The sequence below is a fragment of the Silene latifolia genome, chromosome 4 (assembly GCF_048544455.1).
Source record: "Silene latifolia isolate original U9 population chromosome 4, ASM4854445v1, whole genome shotgun sequence".
NCBI classification, from domain to species: Eukaryota; Viridiplantae; Streptophyta; class Magnoliopsida; order Caryophyllales; family Caryophyllaceae; genus Silene; species Silene latifolia.
This window is the reverse complement of record NC_133529.1, coordinates 35,316,702-35,334,541: the sequence shown is the minus strand read 5'-3', so window position 1 is coordinate 35,334,541 and position 17,840 is coordinate 35,316,702. Positions and strand designations below refer to the sequence as shown.

The 17,840-nt window shown below is 37.4% G+C and overlaps 1 long non-coding RNA gene across 1 annotated transcript; it reads left to right on the top strand.

The window, feature by feature from the left end:
• The first annotated feature begins 750 nt into the window (after positions 1-750).
• LOC141653420 (uncharacterized) lies at positions 751-6,389 on the top strand. The gene is made up of 4 exons (XR_012547404.1): positions 751-1,975; positions 2,082-2,382; positions 4,159-4,218; positions 6,195-6,389. It is a non-coding gene; the product is annotated as an uncharacterized LOC141653420 (long non-coding RNA).
• The last annotated feature ends 11,451 nt before the right edge of the window (positions 6,390-17,840 follow it).

Below are 17,840 nucleotides of genomic sequence, written 5' to 3'. Positions count from 1 at the left end.
TGATGATGCATAGTTTGTTGTCAGGTAGAATTTAGGGCTTTGGAATTTGTTAAATGTTCGCTGTGGCTGAATGGAGCGATATATAAGTATGATGTGTGCAAGTCCATGTGGTAAAAAGATTAGATTTTGTGTGTGGTTTGAGAACAAGTGGAGTGCATAATACATAGGGGTTGGCATGATCTAGAATTTAAAAGAAGGCGTGTAGGGGTGGGTGGCAGTGGCCACGAGGGTGGGTGGTGGCCGTGAGAGTAGGCGGCGGTGGTTGATGGGGTTGGGTTGGTGAGGAATTTATTTGGGTTTTGAATTTATTTGGGTTTTGAATTTATTTGGGTTTTTGAGAGAGGGTGGAGAAATGAATTATGTGAATGAGAGATAAGTGAGTGGAAAAATAAATTATATATAGTAGATTAGTGTTTGATTAATGTGGGTTAGTAAAAGTAGAGAGGGAGAGTGTTTAATTAGAATTAATCTCCTTTTTTTTTGCTTTCAACTCTTGCCCTTCATCTTTCCCATCTAATGGTCCTCAAGAGACTTATGACTAAAACGTAGAGGAGACCACTGATCTTAACACTATATATATATATATATATATATATATATATATATATATATATATATATATATATATATATATATATATCGGATCTCGTGAGTTTTTCTTGCTACGGTGAGTTGAAAAAAAATCTCAACCATTGATGATAAAGAAATAGATGGCTGAGATCTTATACCAACACAAAGAACATAAAAAGATCGACATCTGGTAAGTTTTCTGTAATCAAGCTTTTGTGAGATGATCCATTAGACCAACACCATGGATGCTAACCTCACTCTCCAAACTCCAAAACCACCATTACCATAACCACCCCATCAAACAACGTTGTTTCTCTCAAAACCGACCATGCACTACGCCATCACCACCGAAAGGTCCGCCATTGCTCCGACAACCTCCGACGCTTCATCGTCTGCTGCCTCGTTCAAGTTCTCCCCCCCGAGTTGACTCGTCTAACTCGCCATAAATCGGTGAGTGAATGTCTACCGCCGACGAGTTGTTCCTCAACGGTCAGATCCGTCAAGCTCTTCGCTCATCTTAGTACTAATCAAGACGATGTAATCAAATTTCCGAGGGAATTGAGATTATGAAGCAAATCAGGACGGAGAACTCGATCAAATGTTTCTTTACTGTTGTTTCTGTACTCAATCGGACTCACATCTGCGTTTATCTTCCTCTCGACGCGGTCCTCGAGGCGTGGTTTCCATGGCTGCTTCTAGCAAGTTATAATATAATCATTTAATTTAACTAAATGTGATTATTTTATTCGAATTGTGGCTTAATGTTGAGTTCAGCTGCCATTTCTCGTCTCTATTTCAGCAAATTTACAGCAAACAAGTGTTCAGCTGTCTCTACTGGATAATCTGTTCCTCTGAGACGCACTTCCAGATTAGCTGCATAAGCAGCGCTTTTATGATGATGAGCAGTTCCGGTTTTACCTGATATGATGAGTCCCCTGCCCATGTTTAGCTCAAGTTCAACTTTAACTCCAGGAGCCATGTCCTCGCCCAAGAATGTGAGATTTAAGCCAGCAGTTGTTCTGTTTTTCTTCAATATTTTGAGATTGGTTTCACCTCGGAGGATGTATGTAAGTTGATCAGAGATAGCTTGGACATCAAACCCGACTAAGCTAGAATTTGATTCTCCATGCTTTGCAGAAACAATGGTGGTGTTGGAGAAGCAATGGTGGTGTGGGATGACGGGCCTGATTTGTACTCGGTTTCAATGGAGCAGCGGGTTTGACCGGAGGAGAAGCAATGATGGATCATGCTGTTGTTGGTGTTGAGTTGGATAGTGATTAGTACTACTCCGTATCAGGTTGTGCTTGTGTTGATGACATCCCAGATTGGTGATGAATGGAGCAGCGGGTTTCGGGTTCAATTGCATGTGACAGTTGCAACAACGGCTTACTACTTTTTTTTTTTGGTATACAGCGCATCTTCAAATGGATTAAAAATTGTAATCGAGTGTCAAATTCTACATAGTTAAAATATTCAATCTATCGTTCTTACTACTTTCTTTTGGTATACAGACGACCACAAGGGTAACTCTGATGCTGATAAGGTCCGAATCTCAGACAGGAGTACCACCATTTATGCCTTTACTAGCTAAGCCAGACGACACGTGCATTCTGTTTATTCCGTCATAGCCTCCAAAGTTTATGCATTTTACTCGGCAGATTCAAGTATGTGGTGTCTGACGATAGCACAGCACAAGAGAGTTAGAATTTATAAGTCCGGCATAGTTCTACATTAAGCTACGAAACTTGGGTTTGAGTAATGCCCATCAATTTGTTTGTATAGCTGGGTGGCAAATTCATTATTGTGTTTCAGGTATGATTCGCCTATACATTCTTAATCATGCAGTATAGCTTGGTGGCAAATTCATTAATAGCACAATAACACGAGAAAAAAAAGAGAAAAAAAAAATCAATAGTAGTAAAAAAAATTAAAGTGACACCGAAATAACATCACAATAACACCAGAATAACAATACAACCAGAATAACAGCACAATAACACGTAGTAAAAAAAGAGAAAAAATCAAAGTAGTAAAAAATCAAAGTGACACCGGAATAACATCACAATAACACCAGAATAACAACACAATAACACGTGGTAAAAAAAAGTAAAAAAAATCAAAAGTAGTAAAAAAAATCAAAGTGACACCGGAATAACATGACAATAACACCAGAATAACAGCACAATAACACGTGATAGAAAAAAAAGTAAAAAAAATCAAAAGTAGTAAAAAAATCAAATTGGCACCTAATAACATCACAAAGACTTAATAATAAAGACAATAACATGCGGTAAAAAAGAGTAAAAAAATCAAAGTAGTAAAAAAAATCAAAGTAGTACAAAAATATAAGTGGCACCGGAATAATATCACAATAACAGCATAATAACACGAGGTAAAAAAAAATAAGAGTGAAAAAAAATTCAAGCAAAAAAAAATTTGGTACAAAAAGAAAAAGAAAAAAAGGTAACATAATGAGAAAATTAGATAAAAACATAAGAGGAAAAAAAAATCAAAGTTGTAAAAAAAAGCATAATAACACGAGGTAAAAAAAATGAGATAAAAAATTAAAGTAAAAAAAAAAAAAAAAGAGTAGCACTAGAAAAATAAAAAATAAACTAAATAACAAAGCCTTTTATACGATAACCAAGATTAATCTTTTGCCACTCATCTCTAATTTAATCTAATTATTGAGATTCCCCAACTCACAACTCACCATGAAACCAAAATCACCAAATCAAATCCAAAAATCTCTCTCTCTCTCTCTCTCTCTCTCTCTCTCTATATATATATATATATATATATATATATATATATATATATATATATATATATATATATATATATATATATATATATACGTGTTTTTGGTCGGATAATAATAGTGACAGTAATAATAATAATCTTCGTCTTAATTTCCGTCTAACATTAGACCGTCACATTTTATTTTGTACCTACTTTAATCCGGACCAACCAAAAACCAACAACACATTCACCTACCCTTTTTCACTCTACTTTTATATTATCATTTTATATCATTTTATATATTATTATTATTATTATTATTATTATTATTATTATTATAAAATATTATTATTATTATTATTATTATTATTATTATTATTATTATTATTATTATTATTATTATTATTATTATTATTATTATTATTATTATTATTATTATTATTATTATTATTATTATTATTATTATTATTATTATTATTATTATTATTATTATTATTATTATATACTTTTATTAGATATTATTTTTATTATTATTTATTGTAGTTGTTTGAGGACCGTGACCCCCACCCCCTCTTTATTCTTCTTCTCCTTCTTTTATCTCACCTGCAAAAACGCATCAACATCAACAACAAACACAGAGCCCGTACACACCATTTTCGCGACCTTCAACCATAGATCCCGCCTCCGTCTCTCAACCAAAATGCATAATTTTCACGCCATTCTCTTCCTCTCTTCTTCCTCCTCATTTCTAGGTAAGAAAGCTCATGTTTTGACTTAGTTTCGAAATGGGCATCTTATTACACACTCGGTTTTGTAACCCATGTTACTCGTTTTTCCTCCTTCTAGTTGAAGACTGAAGTAAAGCTCGTGCCTTGGACGTTTTCACCCGAGAATTCGAGAGCAAAGGTAACGGTGATAGGTTACTCGACAATGAGTCGATATTTCGCCCTTTATACTCTATTTCCACTTTTATTTGTCATAAAGTTTGGTTCTTTGGTCTTACTCATGTATGTAGTTAAATTTGGGGTGTTGATGGTTAACTTCCATGGTCGTTGTGTCTCACTGCGTACCTCTCAGTTTTATACGGTTGAGTTCGAAAATGGAGAGCTGCTTGCCTTCGTGCTGAGTAATTTGTGCTTTCGTACTGCTGGTTTTCCTGAGTTTATCTAAGCTGTAAATGAGGGTCTTATTCATGTCTCAAGTTCGCTCATCCTCGCCCCAACCCGTTCTTAGTTGTGTCCTAAAAACTGAATTGAAAACAGGGTGAATGTGGGTTATACCGTGACTATAGGACTGTTTTTGGATGGACCAAATATGCCTTTCGAACTGTTTCCGCGCTTGTCCTCCACATGTCAATATCGTCACTTGTATATGGACTGACTGTTTGGTTGAGCCGACTATTTTGCAGTCATGAGCGGGTGCGTGGGTGGTCTGTTTACAGGCCATTCATGGACTGACCCGGGCTGGTTGTGGGTGTTTGTTGTGGCATGGAGGGATTTCCAAAAAGGCTCCCTTTGGGTCGTAGTTATCGTTTGTCCCTGGCAAAATTTTGGTTCATTTGAATTGGTTAATTTCCGTCTCATAATTTATAGAGCGCAGTCCGTTAATATCGTCACATATTTATTTTGTGGGCTCACTTGATTTTGTTGTCGGGTTCATTTGATTTATGTATTGGGCTTGTGTAAATAAACCTTATGTTAATGGGCCACGTTTAATACGGGTGCTTTTGGCGCCAATTTGATTCATTCAAGTTGTTTAAATTTCCGTCTCGAATTTTATAACGTGACTCGTTAAATATCGTTATTTTTCGTGTTTACCTTGTTGGACTCATTATTTAGTCATTGGGCTCACCCTTGCTTAATGGTTGGGCTCACTACTCCTTAGTTTTGGGCTCACCTTATTGTTTTAAATGGACTCATTATACCTTAAGTGTTGGGCTTCACATGATTATAGTATTAGACTTAATATATTTCATTTAATGGGTCATATATAGTTTGTGTTTTGGGCTCATAAATGAGTCCCTTGAGTTGATCACATGTTACTCCGTAAATGCCACTTAACGTAAATTATTCATTATCGCTTGCTATATTTTTCCGGCATGTTAATTTATAAAGTGAAATATATTTATTAATATAAGCATGAATTATTTATTATAAATAATTACTTGTAAGAGTCATATTTTTGTAGAAATGCCATATTACCATCGTATGTGCTTGACATACATTTTTTGCCCTACTTGTGCTGTTCTGGCAAGCACGGGTTTAACCTACTTGTGCTATTCTGGCAAGTACGGTTTTGGCCTACTTGTCTTTGTTTCGGCAAGTACGCTTTTGGCCACTTGTGCTGTTCTGGCAAGTGGGTCTTATCTTAGTCTTTCCGCCACTTTCGTGCTGTTCTGGCGATTGAGGTACTCGGTCTCCTTAGTAGTCGAGTCTTGGGTGCATGCTGTGCTGGCGCACGTCGAATCGGGATGTACACCCGAGAATCTGCAGATTTAGACTAGGACCATATCATTATCGTAGTCCTATCCGGGGAAATTATAGTCTAAGAGTAGTAAATGTCTTGCATTATTTTGATGGTTACTTTGGTCATATCTCCTTGAAATACGTGCTCGTGGCTAAGTGGCCGTGTCGGTTTCCTTGTCCTTCTTTTCCATTTATTTATTGTTGCTTATGCCTTACTTGTTTATTCCATCATTTCTTTTACTCTTGTTGGTTTAAACACGTATAATCCCATGTTTAGTTATGATTAGATTCACTCATGTCTTATCTAATATGATTGTTTATTTATGTTCTTTGTTATGTTCGTTTCGACATTTTGTGGCTGGGAAACCTTGAGTTACTTCCCACTGACTGTGGCATTCATGTTTACATGAATGACAGGTTGTGAAGATGCTAACGTGGGGAAGACGTGTGGGCTAGCGAGAACTAAACCCTTGGACCTTAGTTTCTAATTTAGAAACCCTTTATATGTTTATTAGTGGGATATCTTTTCCCCGCCTTCTAGAGTTGGGTTGTAATAACCTAATTTTGTCTATTATTGTATTTGTTTCATTTCATTTTGGCACCCGCGTGTTAGTATTTAACTAGTAATCTAAAAGTTTTTAAAATCTCATAAAATTCCGCTTTAATTTATTTGTTATATTTTCCGCTTTATCGCGGGGTGTCACAGTTGGTATCAGAGCATATGTTGCTCGCGACGCACACACGTGTACCCCAAATTTAACTTTGAACTTGACCTTGAATAATGAATGAGAGATGGGTATACTTAAGGACCTAAGGTGGTAGTCTGTAGTGTGCTTGCTCTTTGCTAGGTTCTAACATGTTTGTTGATCGCCATTTAATAATTGTTGTCCCCTTGGATCAATGACCGTGAACTTACCAATGTGGTGATCAAAATTTGGCGCCTATTGCTGAGGATTGAAGATTTGTTCAACCTTTGAAGTATGCTTCTACTTCCTTGAAGATGTTTCTCATTCTTTGTGTACCTTGCCTTATTCTTTATCTCTTGATGTTTATCCTTCTTCTAAACTCTCTTCTGTTTTACTTTGGAAGTTACTCTTATACCCTTAACTTGTCCTTCGTTCCTCGCTAATCCTCCCTTTATGCCTTTTTATAGTACTCTTTCTTTTAAGGAATGTTGACCTTGGTTGGAAATTTTGACTTTTAAGGAGATTGTTTGTGTTTGACACTTAATCCTGGTTTTGAGAGGATTTGATGTTGGAAAGACTTAGATAGTGTGATGAGACATACTTGATGGTTCTTATACCTAGATCCTTGATAGAGTGAGTATATTTGATTGGTGGATTTTGTGTGTCAAGTGTGAGTTGCATTGGTTACTAAGGTTATAGAACTTGGCCTTTTGTTTATGTTTGAGATACTAGTGTTTACTACTTGACCTAAGGTGGATGAAATTGAATGGTGGATTTGAGGATGTAGAATTGACTAAGTAAGTCGAGTTTTTGATTGGCTTTCATGATCACTTTGGATACGAGTATAGCTTTGTTGGATCGCTGACCATGATGTTGTGGATGTTGTTTGTGGATGTTTGAGGATTTAGAGTGATGAGATCACACTTATTGTGGAGTACCTTGTTTCATGGAATAGAATAAGATGGAGTAACATAAGTAATTTGAGGAAATCTTTGGGAGTGTTTTGGTCATAAGTTTTATTGTTGGGAAGTTTTCGGAACCGTTTAGGCTGATGTTGTTATTTGGGATTCGAGTACTTGGCGCTTCCTTTTTGTCTAATCCCCTTCTTCTTTGGCCATGAGTGTTACCGTTCGTACCTCTCTTTCTCGCTTCATCATGCTCCTCCTTTAGGTTGACACACGTAACTTGTGAAACTCTATCTTTAACCTCCTTGTTGACCTTACTTCAATTCTTATCCCTACGATGTTCATCATAGCTCTTTTTGTTAGTTAAGTTTGGAGTCTCTTAGCTTACTTTGTATATATGTTGTCTAAATTGCTTTTCATTTCATACAATTTCTAAATATCTCAAGCTACCATTTTTGGTTCGTTGTTAAAAGTTTATGTTACTTTTGCAAAACCTTACCTATTTTAAAGATTTGAAAATGAAAATTTGATTTATTTCCCCATTTGTTCTTTGAGTGTAGACTTCCCTATCATGATTTTAATTGCTAAACCTGTGATTTCTTTAAATTTTATCCAATTTCTGTTAACTTTGAACTATTTATGATGTTTTTGTCAAAATTTGATGCTATCTTTTCACAACTTGACTCCTTTTTTATTTTAAAAGTGAAACTTTTATTTCTATTTTGGCTTTTGGCAAAAGAAAATTTGAGTAGATTACCTTTTCTTTTGATTTTATCGTTGATCGAATGTTAGAACTCGTTATTAGAGACGTTTAATAACTTGTTCTTTGCTTGTCGGCGAATCGATTTTGTTTTAAGTGTGTCTTTGACTTGGAAAGTTAGCGTTCTTGTGTGCACGACAAGAGCAATTTCGTTCCAAGAATGAGACTTACACTTTTGAAAACTCTCCGTTAATGTTTTTGAAAGTGTTTTGATATTGATTTATGCCAATGATTTGCCTACCGACTTGGTTCTGTCGGAAAATTTTATTTGAAACTTTTGAAAGAATTTTAATTCTTACGATAAGTAACATTTTAAATGTTTTGGTTACCGATTCCAAATTCCAATTTTATTTTATATAACCTTTCATTTCTACTTTCAAGTTTCGAGGACGAAACGTTTTAAAAGATAGGGTGATTGTAACACCCGTGAATTTCCCATTTTGACATCTAAAATTTATTAAACAGTTAGAATTACTTTATTAAATATTTTTGAATTATTCAATTTAATTAATTTTATGTCAAACACGATTTTTATAAAAGTATTATATAAAAGCTCGTTTATATAAAAATACGTACGATTAAATTATATCTTTAAGGCATGATTTATATAATATATATATATATATATATATATATATATATATATATGTGTGTGTGTGTGTGTTTTTGGTCGGATAATAATAGTGACAGTAATAATAATAATCTTCGTCTTAATTTTCGTCTAACATTAGACCGTCACATTTCATTTTGTACCTACTTTAATCCGGACCAATCAAAAACCAACAACACATTCACCTACCCTTTTTCACTCTACTTTTATATTATCATTTTATATCATTATATATTATTATTATTATTATTATTATTATTATTATTATTATTATTATTATTATTATTATTATTATTATTATTATTATTATTATTATTATTATTATTATTATTATTATTATTATTATTATTATTATTATTATTATTATTATTATTATTATTATTATTATTATTATTATTATTATTATTATTATTATTATTATTATTATTATTATTATTATTATTATTATATACTATTATTAGATATTATTTTTATTATTATTTATTGTTTTTGTTTGAGGACCGTGACCCCCACCCCCTCTTTATTCTTCTTCTCCTTCTTTTATCACACCTGCAAAAATGCAGCAACATCAACAACAAACACAGAGCTCGTACACACCATTTTCGCGACCTTCAACCATAGATCCCGCCTCCGTCTCTCAACCAAAATGCATAATTTTCACGCCATTCTCTTCCTCTCTTCTTCCTCCTCATTTCTAGGTAAGAAAGCTCATGTTTTGACTTAGTTTCGAAATGGGAATTTTATTACAAACTCGGTTTTATAACCCATGTTACTCGTTTTTCCTCCTTCTAGTTGAAGACTAAGTTAAAGCTCGTGCCTTGGATGTTTTCACCCGAGAATTCGAGAGCAAAGGTAACAGTGATAGATTACTCGACAATGAGTCGATATTTCGCCCTTTCTACTCTATTTCCACTTTTATTTGTCATAAAGTTTGGTCCTTTGGTCTTACTCATGTATGTGGTTAAATTTGGGGTGTTGATGGTTAACTTCCATGGTCGTTGTGTCTCACTGTGTACCTCTCAATTTTATACGGTTGAGTTCGAAAATGGAGAGCTGCTTGCCTTCGTGCTGAGTAATTTGTGCTTTCGTAGTGCTGGTTTTCCTGAGTTTATCTAGGTTGTAAATGAGGGTCTTATTCACGTCTCAAGTTCGCTCATCCTCGCCCCAACCCCGTTCTTAGCTGTGTCCTAAAAATTGAATCGAAAACAGGGTGGATGTGGGTTATACCGTGACTATAGGACTGTTTTTGGACGGACCAAATATGCCTTTCGAACTGTTACCGCGCTTGTCCTCGTTGTGTTAATATCGTCACTTGTATATGGACTGACTATTTGGTTGAGCTGACTGTTTGGCAGTCATGAGCGGGTGTGTGGGTGGTCTGTTTACAGGCCGGTCATGGACTGACCCGGGCTGGTTGTGGGTGTTTGTTGTGGCGTGGAGGGATTCCCAAAAAGGCTCCCTTTGGGTCGTAGTTATCATTTGGTTATCGTTTTTCCCTGGCACAATTTTGGTTCATTTGAATTGGTTAATTTCCGTCTCATAATTTATAGAGCGCAATCCGTTAATATCGTCACATATTTATTTTGTGGGCTCACTTGATTTTGTTGTCGGGTTCATTTGATTTATGTATTGGGCTTGTGTATATAAACCTTACGTTAATGGGCCACGTTTAGTACGAGTGCTTTTGGCGCCAATTTGGTTCATTCAAGTTGTTTAAATTTCCGTCTCGAATTTTATAACGTGACTCGTTAAATATCGTTATTTTTCGTGTTTACCTTGTTGGACTCATTATTTAGTCATTGGGCTCACCCTTTCTTAATGGTTGGTCTCACTACTCCCTAGTTTTGGGCTCACCTTATTGTTTTAAATGGACTCATTATACCTTAAGTGTTGGGCTTCACATGATTATAGTATTAGACTTAATATATTTCATTTAATGGGTCATATATAGTTTGTATTTTGGGCTCATAAAGGAGTCCCTTGAGTTGGTCACATGTTACTCCGTAAATGCCACTTAACGTAAATTATTCATTATCGCTTGCTATATTTTCCCGGCATGTTAATTTATAAAGTGAAATATATTTATTAATATAAGCATGAATTATTTATTATAAATTATTACTTGTAAGAGTCGTATTCTTGTAGAAATGTCATATTACCATCGTATGTGCTTGACATACATTTTTTGCCCTGCTTGTGATGTTCTGGCAAGCACGGGTTTGACCTACTTGTGCTGTTCTGACAAGTACGGTTTTGGCCTACTTGTGCTGTTCTGGCAAGTACGGCTTTTGGCCACTTGTGCTGTTCTGGCAAGTGAGTCTTATCTTAGTCTTTCCGCTACTTTCGTGCTGTTGTGGCGATTGGGGTACTCGGTCTCCTTAGTAGTCGAGTCTTGAGTGCATGCTGTGCTGGCGCACGTCGAATCGGGATGTACACCCGAGAATCTGCAGATTTAGACTAGGACCGTATCATTATCGTAGTCCTACCCGGGGAAATTATAGTCTAAGAGTAGTAAATGTCTTGCATTATTTGGATGGTTACTTTGGTCATATCTCCTTGAAATACGTGCTCGTGGCTAAGTGTCCGTGTCGGTTTCCTTGTCCTTCTTTTCCATTTATTTATTGTTGCTTATGCCTTACTTGTTTATTCCATCATTTCTTTTACTCTTGTTGGTTTAAACACGTATAATTCCATGTTTAGTTATGATTAGATTCACTCATGTCTTATCTAATATGATTGTTTATTTATGTTCTTTCTTATGTTCGTTTCGACATTTTGTGGCTGGGAGAACCTTGTGTTACTTCCCACTGACTGTGGCGTTCATGTTTACATGAATGACAGGTTGTGAAGATGCTAACGTGGGGAAGACGTGTGGGCTAGCGAGAACTAAACCCTTGGACCTTAGTTTCTAATTTAGAAACCCTTTATATGTTTATTCGTGGGATATCTTTTCCCCTCCTTCTAGACTTGGGTTGTAATAACCTAATTTTGTCTATTATTGTATTTGTTTCATTTCATTTTGGCACCCGCGTGTTAGTATTTAACTAGTAATCTAAAAGTTTTTAAAATATCATAAAATTCCGCTTTAATTTATTAGTTATATTTTCCTCTTTATCGTGGGGTGTCACACCCCGACTCATCTCTGACCGAGCCGTTGACCTCCAAATCTCGAGTTTGACCGAGATTTCCATGGTGTTTTGTTGCTGTCCTTGTACCGATTTTAGGCGGGGTTTTGACCCATAAACCGTGACTGAGCTTGGGAGGCAGCTAGGGCAGTAGTTGTTGTGGGTTGTGAGTGGAGTTGCGTGGTGGCGGCTTGGGTGGTCCGTGGTGGTGGGAAAGAGTGGTAAATGAGGGTGTACGGGTATATGGTCGGGTTTGTTGTTGTTATATGTTGTTGTTGTTTGTGTCGTGGTGGAAGCACAATAGGAGTGGTGGTCGGCTGCTAGGTCCACCCTGGCCTACCGAGAGCACTGTGGTGGTTGGCGTCGACGGTGGGTCGGCTGGTGGCCTTGGTCATGGTCATGGGGTGTCGTGTTTGGTGTGTTGTTGCGGGTGGTTGTCGTTAATGTAGTTGTGGTTGTCGTGGGTTGATGGTGACGGTGGGAGCTGTCGGGGCAGGGTGGTGGTCTTCCGTGGTTAAGTGGTGGCCCATAGTGGCGGGTGGTTGAGCTTTGGCCTTGTATGCGAGGGGTTTTGTTTAGTTAGTTTTGTATTTAGTTTAATTAGTTTAGTAATAGTAATTAGTTAGTAATCATACGTATTTTAATTAGCTTGTTTAGGAGCGGTTTTATGTGACGGTTTTGTGAGACGGTTTTATGAAGCGGATCTTGGTGTATTGAGTAGATTATAGAGATTTTGTAAAAGGTAGGTTTATCCTACTCAGTTTTAATATTATGTCTATTTGTTAAATGAGTCATTTGTCATTCATTTGCATTAAATGAGTCGGTAATTGGCATGTTATACGGTATCTTGCATTTATTGTATTTGTCTTGTATGTCGGACGACTTGGTGAATTACTTGTTGTTATGGAGACGTAAGGCGGTTGAGAGACCATCTTACGCTTGAGTCGCCTCCTGGAGCATCCCACTCCAAGAGGGATGTGCACATTAATGGCTCGAGTTACGGAGGGACTCATGTGGTTGAGACATGAAGTCTGGCACGGGATCCGGTTGCTGGCTTCCGGACTTGGTACGTCTGGGCGTGTCCCGGTACCTGTTGTGGTTGTTGGTATGTTTGGGCGTGTCCCGATGCCAGTGTGGTTGTCGATATGTCTGGGCGTGTCCCGGTACCATGGTGGTGGTTGTTTGATAGCATGTCATTCATATCATAGTCATGTTGCATATTCACACACTCGTGTCGTGTCACACTTTATTTATTGAAACTGACGTTTGTGTGTCTGTGTAATTGTCACCTATTTCCAGGGTGGCCTATGTCGATCCATATGATATTTCCGATTATATGGGGACCAGGTTGAGTACAAATTTTCTTTTTGATGTGATCGGGATTTGGGCCGCGCCTTGGACTCAGAGTCGAGTAGTGTAGCATGGATGACATAGTCATAATCGAGTTGTATTTTATTTTTTATTTTGTTTACATTTATGTAATCATTAGACTTGTTATTTATTTAAAGAAGTTTATTAATTGTAATTTCGATTTCATTGCCTTGGGAAACCGAGATGGTAACATTTCCTAATTACCTAGGATGGGTAAGAAAGAGATGTTACAAATTATGAGTCAGCAACTATGTCTAAAGTGCCTCATGCATCTAGCTCATTCACTAATCTTGTTCCTCATATTTGGGATGCTTATAGTGATGATGAGGAAGACTTCCTACCACACTTTCCTTCTATAACTCATATAGAAGATGTGTGTGCTCTTGACACTTATGGGGATGGAGGCAAAACTTGGGAAGCGGAGGTTGATGAAACTAAAATTGCCATCTTTGGAGAATTGAGAAGTCAAGTGGAGAACTATGTTTTTGGTACCTTTGACCATAGTTTGGAAGAAATAGAAGCTCTCTTCTTTGGAAATGGTTTGATTTGTAAGGAGGGTCATGAAGAATGCGACAAGAATGAAGTCATGAGTAGACCTGGGAAAAGTAAACCGAACCCGAAAAATTGATCGAAATTAACTGAATCGACACTTGACCCTACATCCGAAAGGTATAACCAAACTTCATCCTGAAACCTGTAATCGACCGGAATTGATTCGAAATCGAACTGAATTTGTAATATCCGAAATAGACTCAAGATTGAATGAACTTGAACTATTTCAACGTGAATTATTTTAATCCGAACCGAAATATACCTGAACCATTTTTAACCAGTATATTAATGACTGAAACCCGAAATGACCCGAATGTACCTCGGCGTCACCATCTAGGGTGTCTTTTTGTACATGAGTGTCACCCATTTGGCATCTCTGAATTAATATTATATCTTAGTTATAAAAAAAAACATTGTATATTACTTATTTAAAAAAAGTAGTTGTATTATATCCGATGTTTTGAATAAAGACCTAATCCTTTAACATCTGATCCGAATATGGCCCCACTCAAATCTCATATGCTCTGATATTGACCCGACTTTAACCTTATTTGCTCCGATATTGACTCGACTCGAACCTACATCGACCCCAAATATCTGCAACCGATTAAAAGTGGAAACTGAATCCAACCTGAATTAAAATAAAGGTCCACCGAAATAACCTGATCCGAAAGAAACCGAACCAAAACTGATCCAATTGACCCGTTTGCCACCTCTACTCATGAGTGACTTTTGTGGCAAAATGTTGACCTCTCCGCCTTCCATTCTTCACCAATCCCCTTGCCTTCACAATGTGGAGGTGTGCCCCACAAATGAAGCCCATGAGATACCACTCCTTCTACCACTTAGAAAGCTTTACAAGATGTTTGGGACGAGTAATAAAAAAAGCCCAAGAGTTAGTGCTAAGACGGGTAGGAGCACCTTTGATAAGAATCGTTGGATGAGGAAGTGGGTGTACTTTATAATGAAGTGGTCATGGATCTATATATGCTTATTTGAAGATTGTGCATAAGCTTTTGACCGGTTACTACGAGCATTAATTAGCATGAACAAGGTCATGGAAACTAGCAACAATAAGTGAGTTTGGTGGAGTCCTCCCAATAACCACCATTTCTAAAATATCATATCCCCCTAACTCTGCATTTAGTTTCATTAAATTTGCATTCGATTTAGTTTCATTACATTTGCATAAGCTTTTTGCATGAGAGCAAGTGAGGGAGGGTACCTTGACATGTGCTTTAATGTTGATAGAGGATAAAGATGAAGTGTGGGGATGTACAAGGCCTAGCTAGGACAAGCCTAGGCAAATTCTTATGAGCTGGAATGGCTAAAGAGCAATGGGAAATATTTTGAGCCAAAATCCTTGCGAATTGAAGGAATCCGCCCACGAAAGCCCAGGACTCGATCGAATCAAGGGTGAACTCGAGCGAGCCCCTTCCTAACTCGAGCAAGCCTTGACCAACTCGAGCGAGGCCGTCCTATAAATTCTAGTTTTGCTCCAGAACTCGAGCGAACCATGACTAAACTCGCTCGAGTCGTGATATATCTAATGTCTTATGCTCGTGGCTCCCCACTTAACCCTCATTTTGTCTTCCCGTCTTGTATAAACAAACCCTACTCACTCACTAATATCTTTTTCTCTCCCGTTACAAATCTCTCAAAACTCAACCTAAATCATTCCCATTGGTGGAAATGGAGTATTGCCTATCATCTTTCCCAATAAAAAGGACCCCTTTTGGAATACCTCTATAAAAATCGCTCTCATATCCTCATGAATACAACCCCTTTGTTTACATGAGCCCAATTGTGGGGAGGAGTTTAGTGTGTGGAGGTGGATAATGAAGAGGGTGGCAAAGAAAAAGAAGAGGGCAATGGTGATGATATGAAAACAACGATGACAAGGTTATTGATGAAGAGGATGATGAGAGTAGAGGTAATCGAGAAAGGGTCGACTAATCCAATGGTGGACAATAACTCCTATAACATCTGGACCTTGGACAATTGTAGTTTTACTTCCCTTTCCCTCCTAGGTCTCATGTTCTTTAGTTTACATTTCATTTCACATAGATGCATCTAGAATCATACTAGTTACTTGTAACCAAACCTCCTCTCTTTTTGCATTGGACACAATGTTTTGTTCGATATGGGGAGGTTTGATTATAAGTATTAAGAGTTAATTCAAATTAGCTCTCTTCTAAACTGATTATCATATATTAGAATAATTTAATTAGCTCATATAGTTTAGACATCTCATTTAGTATAGTATAGATAGGTCATGTAGTTAGTTGCATTTAGATAATACATATTGCAATCATGCACGGTCAACCATGAGCAAAACTCTCCTTTTTTGCAGTAGAAATAGTGTTTAGTTTGGTTTGGGGAGGTTTGATCATAAGCATCATAAGATAATTCAAATTAGCATTCCAATTATTAGAGTTATGCATCATTCATAGATTAGCTTAGCTAGTTAGATAGATTAAAACTTGCATTTGTAATATATTTCATCTAGTTAGTTGCATATGGATTAGTTCATATAGTTTACTTGGATTTCATTTATACAGTTAGCTCATGCATTGTGTAAGTAGCCGCAATTTAGCCGCATAATCCCTGAAATTGCTCGCACGGTCCGTTTACTTCGAACCCTTAGATTACAGTTATGAACTTATGTATTTTCATTTCTATTTTTTTGTTTCTATTAGCACTCTAAGATTACTTCCTACGTGTCGAGTCTTGAAGCTAGATTTTTAGTTTAAGATACGTTTTTAGGCGTTTAGAAAACGTATCGTTATTATGTACACAATCAATGTATCCTGCTACCAGACATGTAATATCAAATTTGCCTCTTTAGGAGGTAATAGTTAATCAATATGCTTCCCACCAAAAGCTTTAATTTACTCGTTGCTTGCATTCTTAGAAACTATTGCCTTCATTCTTACTAACGAGCATGTGTATATCGATCGTTGATGATCGATACTAGGATCCCGACACACACAAACTGAGACCGATTACGAATGCACTAGTGGGCGATCCCTCAGCAGTTCTTGACGCTCTCGATTGCATTCTTGTCGCGAGATTAGACAAGGGTGCGCGCCACATTCCGGCTTAAAGTAGTGGATCTGACATTTGGTATCAGAGTCCGGTCTTCACGACAGGCTGCTGCGTACGATGACGGGAAAGACCGCAGAACCGAGTGGGAACAAAAGAGAAACTAGGGCCTGGGTGTTGGCCTTAGAGAAGTTGCTCGATGAGAAACTTCTACATATGGAAGGACTCATCGTGAGTATGGGGAACACTTACCAAGCTGTAGACGAGATGGTAAAGGGGTATCACCACATCAGGCTTCCTTTGAAACCGTAAATGAGACGGTAAAGGCGCATAAGGTCCGCTTTAACGCCGTAGCGTTATTTATTCCACGTAATTACGGGAAGAGATGGGCTACGTCCACAAGAGACTCGGCGGCTCGAAAACATGTGTAATGCATTGATGAAAATGGTCGCAGAGGGGAATTTTGTTGGAATTCCTAAGGTGAAGCTGCCTACAACTCACAAGTATAGCGAGGCGAGAGAATTGAAAGAAGTTGATAACTTTCTCTTCGAGAAGGAGCAATTCTTCTAAGGGAGTGCGCTCGACGAGACACTAAAAGTCACTACTGCGAGTATGTATCTAATCGATGATGCCAAGCAATGGTGGCACCCGAAATACACCGAGATTGAGGCAAGGACCTTGGTGTTGGAGTCATGGGGGAAGTGAATAAGGGGAAGTGGCGCGGATGGGCACGGTACACATGATGTATTCGATGGGAAAAGGCACCTACCAATCCAAAGCCAAGTTCACTGTGCTTATGTGCGTGGAAGTGAGAACTATATTTGCACTCGTGCCATGATAGAGACGGGTGCCTCCCACAATTTCGTCACCCGAGATGATGCGAAGTGTCTCAGGATGAAGCTAAACCGAGAAGGGGTAGTATGAAGGTTGTCAACTCCAACGCAAAGCCAATTCATGATGTGGCCAAAGATGTAGCGATTGAGATAGGCAAATGGAGTGGAAAGCTTGA